The 9,186-nt window shown below is 41.1% G+C and overlaps 1 pseudogene; it reads left to right on the top strand.

Annotated features, from left to right (window-relative positions):
* Positions 1-2,366: 2,366 nt before the first annotated feature.
* On the top strand, positions 2,367-2,454 carry LOC147712341 (U2 spliceosomal RNA; annotated as a pseudogene).
* The last annotated feature ends 6,732 nt before the right edge of the window (positions 2,455-9,186 follow it).

Here is a 9,186-nt window from a genome sequence, read left to right as displayed (position 1 = left end):
AGTGGAATCGCCAGTGGTGGTTAACCTCTGGATAAGCCACATTAGAGCTTCGCCAGCTATGCGCATGCGCACAGCAGGCGAGCCCTAAAAAAGGAATGTGTCCTTCTGTAACGCAACTGGTGCTCATGTAAAGCGCACTGATACCTTCGGGTCAAGTTCGCGTTATATAAAACTACGGAAAACAAAACAGAAAAAAATCTTGGGATATGTTGAAAAATCCTAAACCTGTGTATTTACCATTGTTGTGCAGCTTTCCTTTGTAAGGCACAACATAAAACTCATACAATCAAAAAAATTTCCAAAACCCGGGACATATGTTAGTAATTATCTAGCAGGCATGCAACTTTGATCCGTCTAAATTTTCAAAAATAGAATTTCGGAAGAACACCCGATATTATTTCTATGTTAAGGTGTTTGTTGTCTCTAATGCCTTACCGTCCTAGAACAGACACTCTAGTCTGTCATTATCACTAATTGTGGGGGGTTCATGAATTTTCAACTCGGCGCAACCAAAGAAATGTCAGCCCTGTTTAGGACCATACATGTATGGTCCTAAACAGGGCTGACATTTCTTTGGTTGCGCCGAGTTGAAAATTCATGAACCCCCCACGGACGGTAAGGCATTAGAGACAACAAACACCTTAACATAGAAATAATATCGGGTGTTCTTCCGAAATTCTATTTTTGAAAATGTAGACGGATCAAAGTCGCATGCCTGCTAGATAATTACTAACATATGTCCCGGGTTTTGGGAATTTTTTTGATTGTATTTGATGAGTGGAGGGCCTTTCCCATTAATACCCGTAATATTCCCTCTAAGCTCCTCTTGTTATTGAACAACATAAAACTCAACCTGATAACTGAATGCGTTTTATGTAATAGAGTCAGGCGGTTATTTGTTTATTTTGGACGTTTGTAAAGTGCAGCACAACACAACGGCTGAATGTCTACATTGAGGGACTCCATAACGTATGAGAATCGGGGATCACATTTCTAATACGTGTATTTGAGAAGGATTCAACGTTTCTCATCTTATATAGAGCTTGACATACATTCTGCTGCTAAACACATTAATGAATAAATCATTTCGACCTCGGATCGAATAAGTGGTAAGAATCAATGAATTTGTACATACCCACACAAGAATGATTTTTAACTAAAGATTTTAATGCAGTATATTGAGCACGTCTCTATTTGGGAACTAGCACACACATTGGAAACCTGCATTTTTATTTTATTTTTCGTGAATAAAGTCATGTTCCACAAGGGCGATTGCTTTCGATAGCGATCTATTCGTGATATAAAAGAGCGGAGTAAATAATTTAATTCTCTATTTTCTCCCAAGTGTTTTAACTGATTTCATGCGTCTTGGCTATTACTTGTCTAAAATAATGTTTTCTTTTTCTCAGACCGACATGATATGTTCATTGATGCCGTTAGGAGCAGAGTTGATCAGTTTAGCTCTATAAAGGTTTAGAAACTTTGAATATTTCCTCTGTTCCTCGGCCGAGAAGACATACACATATTAGACCCTGGGAGTAGCTGAGATTGACATGTCACTGTAGTACTAACTTCCCCCCTTTCGGTCCGAGGGTCATCACTTGAGAAGGCCTTTGCCTTATTTACTAACTTTGATTGTCAGTGTGAGGGGCTCTGATAGTCAATTAGAATCAGTAAATGAACCTGGTGTGTAACTCCCTGCGGGATGTTAGTTATGGGCACAGAAGCATTTAATTTTAAATTAGGTCTGGCTTCATTTACGTCTCAAATGATTGTAAATAACACCAGGGACAAACGAATACACAACTAAGTTATCTTTGATTGGCTGATCCCCTGAGTGCTCATTACCAGTAGACTCGTTATTCCTCTGAGCTCTGCTGTGTTGCAGTCCGCTGTGTATTCCCAATTAGCAATGTTGCAATTATCAGCAAACCACAAACGCAGAGCCCAGGCGTGGGGAATCGCTACATGGCCCCTTGACAGTATCCTAGGCCTTCATGGAAGCCTTTGTTTGGTGGCTTTGTGGAAACAGTTACCTGTCTCCAAGGATGTACCGCACGAAGGGCGCAAAGGGCTTGTTTGGCTCTCATTAGACTGTTTCACTTGTTCGTTGTCTGATTAAAAGTTGAATAGAATGAAAAAAAACATTATCAAAGTTTATTGTAGGTTATTTTATAGTGGTGCAAGCACGAAGCAGTACATAGAATGGGGATGCATGCACACTTACTGGGTGCATACATGCATAAAATCGTAGACACCTGTAGGCAACCATTTTCACAAAGTCCATCAGACGTTCATGTATCAGTGATTATATTTCCTGAGAGCCCTTACTGGAAGCTTCCTATGAGGCTAAGGTGATGTGCACCATCGCTCCTTGGCCTTTTGGCTAAGATCAAGTGTAGTATCAGTTCCTGTTTTTTTTAAAAATTATTTTTATTGAGTTTTTAATCCCCATTTTCAACCAGGCACATTAGAAAACATACAACATGATTATGGTGCAATCCAAACACAAAATTGAAGCAATATAAGCACAGAATGATAACATATATCATAATATTATGTATGACAAACCCCTCCTGACTACCCAAAATAAGGCCCTTAAATGTAATTTAGTTTGGTCACTGCCAATCTGTCACCCCGACCGTTAAGAGATCCAATCAAGTATTGGAGACCACATTTTAGCACCCAACCTTCTTTTCCTTCTCCCTTTACTTCTATAAATAGATGATTCAAAGTTATACATAGCCAACAATCTAGCTCTCCAATTCAAGAAAGTGGGAGGGTCGGAGCTGATCCACTCATTAGTGATACACGCACGAACCACTGTCATCATCATAAACAAAATGTGCGGTTGAAGCATCCGATCTTACATTGGTTATTGAATCAGAGCCTACCCCGATGATCACTGAGGGCCCGATTCACAGAACTAACTTAAGACAAAATCCTAAACTTACTACTTTTGGTATTCACAGAATGCACTTACTACACAGGCAATTGGTATGAATATGAGGATTCTTTAATGATAGTGTCTTTGTTCATCCACCAGCCGACACGTGTTTCGTCGCTTGGGATAAAACCCACGACTTCCTCAGGGCTTCTGATCCTTCTTGAGTATCAGTGTGCCTTCTGACTGGTTATAATTCCGTCCCAGCCCAATATCGGCTGGGTTCAGATTTCAATCCTTCCAAACTGTCCAAATCTTCAATATTCAAAGTTCCCAAGTTCTAGTCAGTAGTTAGAGCATATACATGGACTGCAATAAAGTCTGTCAGGCACATATGCTATATTTTCTTGCATATAAAGCCTCCAATCTGGGCTCCTTCGTGCGTTCGGGCGAAGGAGCCAAGATTGGAGGCTTCGTATGCAAGAAAATATCTGAAGCCCTGAGGAAGTCGCGGGTTTTATCCCAAGCGACGAAACACATGTCTGCTGGTGGCTGAACAAAGACACAATCATTAAAGAATCCTCATATTTATACCAATTGCCTGTATTTAAAGTCAATGTTACTTGATTAATACGTATTGAAGTGCAAGGAACTGAACTGAAACTGTGGGTCAGCTGACCTAAATTTTGGGATTTTGGATGATTACCCCTTTCCTTTGCACCCTACCTTTATAACACTAAATACATCTATACGGTATCCGTATTTTGTGAGCGCCAATTACCACCGGGGTACAATCATCCTCCTTTGTTTATTAGAATGCACTTACTACTTTTGGTATTCACAGAATGCACTTACTACTTTTGGTATTCATAGAATGGATTTACGACTACTAACTTTACGTCCGCACTCGAGCTGGAAATTCCGGCCCGGAGGCGGACCTTCCCACCCGGAAGCTCCGCTTCCGGGAGGGGTTATAAAAGAGTGAGCAGGCTCAAACAAGTCGAATTAACTTTTGCACGTAATGATGTGTCAGAACTTTTTGATAGAATCCGAAAGTATCAAATAGCGGGAATCGAGTGAATAGAGTTGTTACCACATCATGACACGGTAAGCACGCTGGCAATGTATGGTGGTAATACAATAGTAGATGGTAGGTTGCAGAGCAAAACGGGGACAATTGAGTAAAGACATCCCAGCGGTAGTGATTGTTTCATTATTGAGGAAAAGGGTACCTCTCACAAAGTTGGTGGTTTAATAATGATAAAACGCTTGATAGAGTTGATTAATGGTAAATATTGGTAGTAAACACTGTTAAGTAGTTGCCTCGCACATTTTATTTCGGAGAGATAGTTTTCTTTGTAAATACACTAAACGTTATACATTTGTGATTTGCAATCCTTGCAGTATGTTTAAACTAATGGTCATACTAATGGTCATATCAATTATTTTTTATAGACACCCCTGACGAAGGTTTCATACCGAAATGCATTGGGTTAATTTTAAAATAAAGTTGTGTCTGATGGAAACATCTCCTGTCTACGGATTTTTTCTAATGGAAAATGGAAATGGGTATAATAAATTGATGAAAAATGGATAAAGCAAGAGAAAATGGAGTTTAAAATAAGGATAAAAAGAAGAAAAATAGAGAATTGGTTTATTGGACTCATTTGGCAGCATATATGGTTGTGCAGCTGGAGTTGGATCGTAATAGGTCCCCCATGTATTCATTCGCCTCAGAGATTATTGACACATCTGCCAAGGATCCTTGCCGGAGTAAAGTATCTGAGTTTTTTCTATATTAAGTTTATACCCCAAAAAGTGACCAGACTGAGCCGCTAGTGACATAATTACAGGAAGAGCTGTTGCAATATTAATAGAGACTACGATTATATCATCAGCATAGGCAAGTGCTCTATACTCTACAGCACTGAGGCTAATTGATTTGATACCAATATGACAATTTAACTTGTTCGTGAATAAATCAATATATAATGCAAATAAAAGGGGGGAACAAGAGAACCCCTGCCTTGTGCCCCTACTAATGTTGAATACATCAGATTCTAGCCCTGATATCTGTACAGTAGCCACTGGATATATATGTAAAGTATTAACTGCTTGTATAAACTCAGCACAAACCCATTCCAACGCAGGACCTCCCACATCTATTGCCAGGAGACCCTGTAGAACGCTTTTCGGCGTCCAACAGGATCACCCCCAGCGCCGAGTCAGTTGCCTGAGCCCAATCCAGAAGAGCAATAACCCTTCTCACATAGTCAGCAGTATCCCTCCCTGGGATAAACCCATGCTGAACATCAGAAACAAGAGGGGTTATAACTGCCCCTAAACGTAAAGCAATAATTTTAGAAAAAATCTTACTGTCCGAGTTGATCAGAGAGATCGGTCTATAAAAGGATGGACAGAGCTCGGGCTTACCCTTTTTTAAGAAAACAATAATCGTAGTTTTTCACCATGATTCTGGTGCTATGCCACGTTGGGCATCAAGGAATAGTTAAACAACAATAAGGGAGTTAGACCCTATGAATAAGTCCCAGCCTCAGTAGAGGGAGGTCAAGGTGCGTTAAACACAACCTTAAATGGGACATCCTTTGTCCTTAAGAAGACCCCTCACTCACCAACCTAGTTGGTGACATGCTTCATCATCGGGGTCCCAACTGAATAGCCGAGTGCCATCCAGGTGTGCTACGACACCTGACTATAGTGGAGCTGGTTTTCTTTTTATATGTGCAAGACAGTTAAGCGTTTGTTTAAAAAGTACCCGATCCTACCCACTCAAAGAATTTATTCTGGAGTGTCACAGATACTATTAAAATGTGGGACACCAGTTGCCCTGTTAGGTGGGCTGTCGGTGTATAAAACCGAGTCGTATTGTGAATTAAAAAGAGGTCTACATTTTTCAACCTATGTGTCAATTATCAGGTTTTCATCAGGACCAATGTAGTACCAGCGGGACAGTATGCACACGCTAAGGCGCACCCTATCCACGTCGGTAATTGATGTAGAGTCACAAAATGAGACTCTCAAATGAAAGAGTGTTTTTCTCCTGTGTTCCCGGGGAAAAAAACCTATGAAAGGAAAATAGGGAAAAGGGTTGTGGGTGACATACATACACGTATAACACATGACAATAACATGTCACTCCGTGATGAGTGCACCTCATGTTGTCCGGGCTACACCAGTGATAATGGTATGGGGCCGGACTCGTGTGGTGATGGCCCATGGGTTATGACCATTAGAACACAGATTTTGCGTACTGGTGGGTGAGGAACAGCCGCAACTCTGTGTGGATCAACCCACAGTATCTAAGATACCGTGTCCGCCTACACCCGGTGGGAGGCCCGCGCTCGTGAGAGGGGCCATACCACAAGGTGGTAGGCACTGTGGGAATAGTGTCATGAGCTCTGGTCTTAACACCCGGCGAAATGTTCTGTAAAATTCTAATGGGAAACCATCGGGCGGACTGCTTTGCCCATAGCTAGTGATAATATTGCTCCCTTAACCTCTTCCCAGGTTACATCTTCTGCTAATACCACATTTTGACCTTGTGAGACTTTATTGGTTTCGATATTGCCACTAAATGCTTTCATTTGCTCTCCTGCATTAGTTATTTGACCCTCTGTATAAAGACTAGTATAAAATCTACAAAACACATTCAAAACTTCGGCCTGCGATTCTTGTATCCTATCATGATGGTCCTTTATCCTACATATTTTATTCGAAATTTCCATTTGCTACAGTCTCTTAGCTAAGATTCTACCGCAGTCTTCCCCCGCTTCATAAACCTGAGCCCTATATGTAGCCAACTTTGTTGCGATCTTTGTTGCAAAATGTAGATGAACTTTAATTTTCAAGATTGCAATTGCCTTTAAGGTTTTGTCCATATTTTGCTGATGAGTCAGCTCTCCCATAAGCTGAATTTCCAAAAGCCTAAACTGCTTCATCCCCTCCTTAATTTCCACAAGTACTTTACTTTGTTTGGCTATCGGGTAACTCAATGTCACCCCCCGTACTCTAGCCTTGAATGTATCCCATACAATAGGATCTAAAGCGGTTCACCCAATTAATTAAAAAAATTCTATGATCCAATCACACATGTATCTACAATATTCAGGTTCTAACAAGAGATGACGTTCAAAGGTCCATACCTTTGGTTGCGCTCTTACAATGATATCAAGTTCCAATACCAGCGGATTATGGTCTGAGATTATCCTTGGTATTATCTCTATCTTTGCATTTGCCACCACATCAGCTGAAATAAAAAAATAATCTAGGCGAACATGCTTCCTATGGGGAGCAAAGTAAAAAGTATTACCGGGAGCACTTCTTTTCTGAGCAAACCATGTATCAACTAGGCCAAATTCTTTAACTAATCCTTTGGTAGCTTTAAAAACTTTAACCTTCTTTCCCATATATAGACTATCACTCGTGATATCGAAATCACCCTCCAAATGGAGATTAAAGTCCCCACAAAAAATTAAAGGGACTGGCCATGCCGCCAATTCGATACTTAAATGATGTAGCATCCCCGCATCATCCAAATTAGATCCGTAAATTGAACAAACTGTCAATGGAGAACCATTGACAGCTAATTCTACAATAACCCAGCGCCCCAAGACACCCTCTTTTACCTGCTTGCGAACCCCTAACCCATGTCTCATTAAGATCGCTACACCTCTGGTATTAGAGCTGTGTTTTGTACATCCTAGAATTTCCATGCCCAGATCATTAAACCACTTTTGATTGTTCCAAGCAATATGTGTTTCTTGTACATATAAAAAATCATATCGCTGCATCTGCAAAATTTGAGCCATTACACCCCTTTTCCTTTTATCATTCAAGCCACATATATTCCATGAACAGATAGAAAATTGACCCATATTCCTTAAAAAAATTAGATCAACTAAATAAATCAAACAGTCTGCCCTGCCCTTCACCCAAACTACACCTCAAAAACAACGTTACCTGCCTCAGAAACATAGATACCATTAACCTTTGTACACACAAACAACCACCACCAACCATCCGTGCCTCCCCCCCTCACCACCCTCATTTCCCACCCAAATCGCTACCCCCCAACCCTCTCCCACCCAAATGAGGCATTAGAACCAAGTCCTAAATGATGGTAAGTGGATTGATACTGCACCCCCGACCCCCCCCGGAGCCCTCCCATACCCCGCAAAAAAAAAAACATTTTAGATGAAATAGCCGCACCAATAGAAATCTTATACCAGAATTAGTTACATATTATCGTCACATTGCCTTCAAAAATTCCTCTGCTGATTTTCTGACACAAAAAATGTGTTTTCTCCTTATATATTACTTTTAGTTTAGCAGGACCTTGGCCTGAAAGGACGGGATCAGTTGGCGTAACTGCCATCTCTTTTGAACAGTAGCCTGACAGAAATCTGGACGGACAAAAAAGTCACAGCCCTTACCACTTCTCTTCCTGTCCGGCCTAGCCAAATCTTACAATGCATCTCGCCACAAATAATTCTTCAAGCAGATGAGTATTAACCTAGGTTTTTCATTAGATCCCCCTGCTCTACCTCTTTGAACAAAATGAAATCTATGTGCCCTTTGGAGCTCTGTCTCCCAATTCCACTGTTTGAGATCAGGAAACGCTTCAGAAAATAACTCGATAACATATTGCCTAACATCCTTCCCCTCCCGTCCCTCTGGAATACCCAAAACACGTAGATTATTCCTTCTGGAATGATTTTCTAAATCAATTAATTTCCAGTTAGTGTCATCTCTTAGTTTTGCAAAGATGCTATTGTCGCATTCTGCTGCACTATTTGATCTTCCATAGCTGAGATCCTCTCCTCCGCTTCCCCAAAACTCGTAGATATTTCAGTACATGTCTTCGCAACTCGTCGCACCGTATTCTGCAATTTGCGAACCGCACCCTGGGTGTGCAGACCTTCAGCTTTAGACTCTTCTCTATGTGCCATTATCACTTGGTATATTGTGCTAAGAGTAATTTCACTATCACCCCGTCGCTGCATCGATCATCGCCCCAGAACTATTGACCGCATCACCATTCTTCTCTACCCGAGGAGAAAATGAGCAGTCACATAGTAAGGGTCCAGCGGGGGCCGACTTTCCATTCACCAAAGAACTGATAGGGTCTCGTGTTCTCCGAACTGTCCCCTGGTTAATGGATACTTCAGAGCTTAATTCCTCCTCATCTCGTTGAAAGCTGTTATCATCAGCCCAGTCTCCTTCACTTTAATTCTACGAGAAGTTGGAAGGATCAGACATTGAATACAATTTCCCCCCTGAAT

Source organism: Lissotriton vulgaris, chromosome 5 (genome assembly GCF_964263255.1).
Source record: "Lissotriton vulgaris chromosome 5, aLisVul1.2, whole genome shotgun sequence".
NCBI lineage: Eukaryota > Metazoa > Chordata > Amphibia > Caudata > Salamandridae > Lissotriton > Lissotriton vulgaris.
This window is presented reverse-complemented; position numbering and strand designations above follow the sequence as displayed.